The sequence below is a fragment of the Zingiber officinale genome, chromosome 1B, assembly GCF_018446385.1.
Source record: "Zingiber officinale cultivar Zhangliang chromosome 1B, Zo_v1.1, whole genome shotgun sequence".
Taxonomy (NCBI): Eukaryota; Viridiplantae; Streptophyta; class Magnoliopsida; order Zingiberales; family Zingiberaceae; genus Zingiber; species Zingiber officinale.
This window is the reverse complement of record NC_055986.1, coordinates 70,376,622-70,382,789: the sequence shown is the minus strand read 5'-3', so window position 1 is coordinate 70,382,789 and position 6,168 is coordinate 70,376,622. Positions and strand designations below refer to the sequence as shown.

General features: G+C 37.5%; 1 non-coding gene across 1 annotated transcript; it reads left to right on the top strand.

Moving 5' to 3' along the window:
• Positions 1 to 1,166: 1,166 nt before the first annotated feature.
• Positions 1,167 to 1,272, top strand: LOC121994745. The gene has a single exon (XR_006115797.1). It is a non-coding gene; the product is annotated as a small nucleolar RNA R71 (small nucleolar RNA).
• The last annotated feature ends 4,896 nt before the right edge of the window (positions 1,273 to 6,168 follow it).

Sequence of the window (6,168 nt, the reverse complement as noted above, 5' to 3'; positions counted from 1 at the left end):
GCGCGCTTCCTTCTCGTCCGCCGGTGTACTCTTCCGCAGCGCCTCATCCCTCGGACGCATAGCGTGCCGTCCTTCTCGCTAGCTGCGTCTTCCACTCGAGTACCTGTGTTCCTAAGCTCCTGTACACTTAGACACAAGGTTAAATACACAGGACCTAACTTAACTTGTTGATCACACCAAAACAACCTTGGGGTTCCAACAATTATGTTACGTAATATGCCATGATATGTTATAGCATAGGAAATGCTATACATAATGAGAAGAAATGAAATTATGTTACGTAATGATATGTTATAGCATAGGAAATGCTATACATAATGAAAAGAAATGAAAAAAGAAATGCATGAAAGATTGTTAGGGACATGATATGATAGTTATGCATGATAAGTTATTTTTGTATGGTTTGTACCAAGGGTGGGCTCCGTAAACGCCCCGGGGTCGATGGAGTAAGACTCGGGCCTCGTCAGTAATGGGCCTCTGAGTGCCCTAGGTCGATGGAGTAAGACTCGGGCCTAGTATGTATGCATGGTAGGGTTCAAGACTTGCTACCTTGGACCTACCTATGAAGCGCGCGCATTATGTATGTGGTACAAACCGGGATCCCCTCTAATGATGATATTAATTTCAAGTACTTATAAGTATAAGTTTTTAAATTCATGATGCATTGCCTACATATGTGCTTGAATTATCTGATGATTAGATATAATGTCATGTGATATTATGATATAAATATGAATATGATACCCTTGTATGTCGTATGCTTATGATATCTCGCATGATATTGATATGCAATGATATGAATTCGGTTTTAGTGAGTAGGAAAGGAACTTACTGAGCCATGAGTGCTCATAGCTTACTTTCCTTGTACCGCAGATATGGAGGACGGATATTCGGAACGACGGAGCAGCAGGAGGAGCAGATAGTGATGTGTGTGGTGGTGGCTCGGCAAGAACGATTCGGACAAATTAATATTTTTAATTATATGATCAATATATGCACATTCGAACTAATCAAAATATGTGATATCATGCTTATTTAAGAAAAAGGAATGATTTAAAATTTTTCGCTGTTATAGTATAACTAAAGCATGTACGTAAGTAGTATAAGATCGTAGCGCCGCCCTTGGGTAAGAAGGGTGGGCGTTACACAACACTAACCATCTTTCCAACCCATGATGTGGGCATTGCCTGAGCATACTATTATATCTATCCCATGCTTCAAAAAGAGATTCTGAGTCAGTTTGCTTGAAGCTTGCAATTAAATTCCTCATATGAGCTGTTTTGCTTGGTGGGTAGAACTTATCAAGAAACTGTTGCTCGCACTGCTCCCAAGTGGTGATGCTATTAGGGGCCAAAGAATTCAGCCATTGCTTTGCCCTATCTCTTAGAGAAAACCCAAATAACAGTAATCTAACTGCATCTGAAGGAACTCCATTCATTTTCATGGTCCCACATATTTCATAAAAGACCTCTAAATCTTGATTGGGGTCTTCATGAGGTCCTCCACCAAATTGGTTCTGCTGCACCATAGATATGATTGCGGGTTTGATCTCAAAGTTATTAGCCTCCACTGAAGGTCTTGAAATACTAGATCGGAAACCTCTTGCATAGGGTGCTGCATAGTCCTTGAGTGGTCTATTTGCCATGTTCAAATGTTCCTGTTCTTCAATTTGCCTTTGCAGAATTCTTCTTTTATGGAAAGTTCTATCAATCTCAGGGTCAAAAGGAAAGAGTTCCCCTGCAAATTTAGATCTTCGCATACACAAGAACAAGATAACAATTGAAAATTCAACAAAAAAGAAAAATAAAAGAATAAAAAATGCAGAATTGAATTTGTACACAAAGAATTAGCAAGAAGTGAAAGTTATACAAGAAAGTAAAAAAAACAGAAATCTAATGATTAGTTATAACTATGCAATATGAAAGGAAAACAAATGTTATGTTTAGTCTAGCTCAATTGATAATTCCTAATGTTATAGCGCAGTCCCCGGCAACGACGCCAAAAACTTGTTACGCTCCGCAAGTGTACGGAAATGTCGCAAGTAATATAAAAGATTATCGTATCCACAGGGACTGGAATAAGCACTAGGAATGTCTCAATGCGAATTAGCTAAACAACTATCCAATCATTTCAAAAGGAAAGTAAAGGTAAACAAATCTAAGATTAGAGATCAACAAACAAGAGTTTAGTGTTTTGGGTTATGATAAAGGGAGATTCTAGTAGTTTTGATTTCTTTGTAAGATTTCTTGGATGTAAATGGTTCATCAATTCTTATTCCTCAATTGTCAAGCATGTAGAAAGTTGCCGGTTCCCTCTTGCAATAGACAACCGGCTAAGGACTGAGAAATGTATCTAAATAGGATTAATTAGACATGAACCTACGTTGTCCTTACACAGAAGCGCACCTATTACTATGCCTTCCTCGGATATCAACATAGAAGCCCACACCTTATTAATCTATAAAGATACAAGAAGCTAATCATAGAATCCATCCTACTCTCTTGAATATCCCTATTTCCTCTTCAAGATTATCTCTCAAACATCCTTACACGGGCTTGCACCTGTCACGTGGATCCCTCGGATGATCGAGTGAGAGTTTATCCTTACCAAGTCCATAAGATATCCAAACAATCAATCAAGAATGAGAATTAAGCACAAACTACCATCAATCATTCAAGATCTAATTGATACAAGCAAGATAATGTCATTGAAACAAGAAAATGGCAAATCCAAAAGAGATTACATCAATCCATCATACAAATACTCCCTTAATCCTAGAATACAAGATCTACTCCATGAATCGAGGAAGAAAACCCGATAGAATAGAGATTACAAGCATTCCTTGAATCCCCAATCCAAGAAAACAAGAAGAGGGGAAAAGAGAAAACTTATCTACGAAGAAGCCTTGTCTTCGGATCCAATCCTCGCTCCGGAGTCGAAATCGTCGAGATCTCCCTTAGAATCGCCCAGAAATCCTCCCAAGAATGGGAGGAAACCACCAAATCTTGCCTTCTCCCAAAGGGGGAGAGATCCCCTTTCAAATCATGAAGGAGGGTTTAAATAGAGGAGGGATTCGGGCGCCACACGGCCCCGTGACACGGCCGTGTGAGATTCACACGGCCATGTCCAGTTCCCTCTCTGCCTAACCTGCACGGCCGTGTGACTCCACACGGCCAGAACCCTTCTGCTCTCTGGAAATGATACACGGCCGTGTGGTGCACACGGCCACAGCCTGCTTGGTCTCTGGAAATGCTACACGGCCGTGTGGTGCACACAGCCACAGCCTGCTTGGTCTCTGGAAACCTCACACGGCCGTGTAGATCCACACGGCCATGTAAGGCTTCTGCTCTGGTTGGCTTCAAATCTTGACACGGCCGTGTGAGGTTCACACGGCCATGTCATCTTCCTCTTCTGCTGGTGCCAAAACTCCACACGGCCCGAGCTCCATCCCAGTGCATGGCCGTGTGAGGTACACGGCCTGGTGCTTTCTCCCTTTGTTTCCTCCAAGGCTTGCCCAAAGATGTAAATTCTTCACCAAATTGACTCCTGCGTACAGTAAATGCACAAAAAGCAGAGCTCCGAACCAAAAGAGTAAATATGCTAAAAGGAAAGCTGGAAGTATACAAATGCATAGATCAAGCATGCTCAAAGTATGTAAATGTGCGTAAAAACATGCATAAAAGAGTATATAATCTACGCACATCAGCTACTCTTTAAAAACATGGAAATATTTTTACGAAACCATTGAAGGTGGTAAACCTTCGTTTGGAAGAATGCTCAAGGTTGAGCATTGGGGAACAATGGAAGATTGAGTATCTTCATTGTAGAAAAGGAGTAATACTTATGTAACACCCATAGAGTACTTAGAAAGATTTTAGATATTTTTATCATGAATAAAAATAGGCCTTATGTGGAAATTTCAAAAAGAATAAAAATAAAATAGAACCAAAAAAGAGAGATGACCAAGGCTTGAACCTTGGATCTCTTACTAGATATATGCATGTGTTAACCAATAGACCAAGAGAAATTATTGTTAAAGAAAGAAGTGACAATATAGTTAAGGTTAAGAAAAGAGATTTTTTCATTGAGAAGGAGAAGTTAGAGTTGCCTTCCCCCTCTCAAAAGAAAAGAGGATTCTTGCTTCCTCTTCTCATTAAGGAGAAGTAAAAGAAAGGAGAAGGAAAAGTACATTTTCCCTTCCTCCTCTCATGATGAATAAAAGGGAAAATTAAAGAGGAAAACTCATTTGCTCCTCTTCCTCCTCCCTCCTCCTCCTTACCGTGACCAAGACCTTCCCCCACCTCTCCTTGCCGAAATAAAAAAAAAAAACAAAGAAGACCCCTCTCTAGGAAGGCTCCACAAGAAAGATTCCTTTTCCTTAAGCAAATAAGGATGTAAGTATTCCCTTACCTGTGGTACAAGTTGCTTACGGTATTCTCGAAATATTTGAACTCTTAGAATTAGAAATAAAATGAAGAGAAGAAACCATGCTTATGTACTTTAGTAGGTTATGATATGAATTTAGTTAGAAAAGAAATTATGTGTGTGATGTTAAATTGATCTTCTTATTAAGATGTTTATTGACCTTCTTTTCTTTTATAAGGTTCGACCATGATAAAAAGTATAGAGTTCATGAGGTTTAAAACCTAATCTAACATGCTTATAGATTTATTTATGATGTGTTATGAAATTTGTTAGAGATTCATGTTCATATGTTGTTTAGAAGTTGTGTTCTTGCTTTTGTAAGTTTCGGCCATGATAAAGATTTAGAGTTTATGAGGCTTAAACCTTAATCTAACATGCTTATAGATTTATTTATGATGTGTTATGAAATTTGTTAGAGATTCATGTTCATATGTTGTTTAGAAGTTGTGTTCTTACTTGAGAAAGTTTCGGCCATGATAAAAGTATAGAGTTCATGAGGCTTAAAACCTAATCTAACATGCTTATAGATTTATTTATGATGTGTTATGAAATTTGTTAGAGATTCATGCTCATATGTTGTTTAGAAGTTGTGTTCTTGCTTTTGTAAGTTTCGGCCATGATAAAAATATAGAGTTTATGAGGCTTAAACCTTAATCAAACATGCTCATGGAATTAATTAGGATGTGTTATGAAATTGGCTAGAGATTCATGTTCATATGTTGTTTAGAAATTATGTTTTTGCTTGAGGAAGTTTTGGCCATGATGGAAATATTAGGGTTCATGAAACTCAAAACCTAAATTAGTATGCTCATAGACCTCCATGTGATATGTAATGAAATTAACTAAGAGATTTATGTTTACATGTTGCTCATAATTTTATTTCTAAGTTGTGAAGTTTCGGCCATGATAGTGATTTAGGGTTTCTTAAAGCTCCAAATCTAATTTAGCATGTCCATAGGCTTCCTTGTGATATGTTATCAAATTTGCTAGGTATTCATGTTAAAAGATTTCTTAGAAGTCTACTTCTTGTTGCATGATGTTTCGGCTATGATAACTTTTAGGGTTCATGAAGCACAAAACCTAAGTTAGTATGCTCATAGGCTTCTTGATGATATGCTATAAAATGGGATAGAAACTTATACTTATATGTTGCTTAGAAATTCATTTCTTACATGATGAAGTTTCGACCATGATTAATCCTTAGGGTTCATGAAGCTCCAAACCTAATTTAGTATGCTCATAGATTTCTCTATGATATATGATGGAATTAGCTAGGTGTTCATGTTACATGTTGTTTAGAAGTTTATATTCTTGGCTTATGAAGGTTCGGCCATGATCAGATTTTAGGGTTCATGAAGTTCAAAACCTAAGCTAGCATGCTCATAGACTTCCTTATGATATGTTATCAATTTGGTTAAGTATTTATATTCATATGTTGCTTGGAAGTTTTACTCCTTGTTATATGATGTTTCGGCTATGATAAAGTGTTGGGTTCATGAAACTCGAAACCTAATTTAGTATGTTCATAGACTTATTATGATATGTTATGAGATTTGCTAAGTATTCATGTTGTATGTTGTTTAGGAGTATTCTTCGTTATGAACTTTCGGGCATGACTATGACTTAGAATTCAAGAATGTTTTAAACTTAAACTTATCAAGCCATGAATTTTCCTTATGATATGTTTAGGTTTAAGTATGCATGCTTTATGATAAGATCAGTAACATGTTGATTATGTATGTA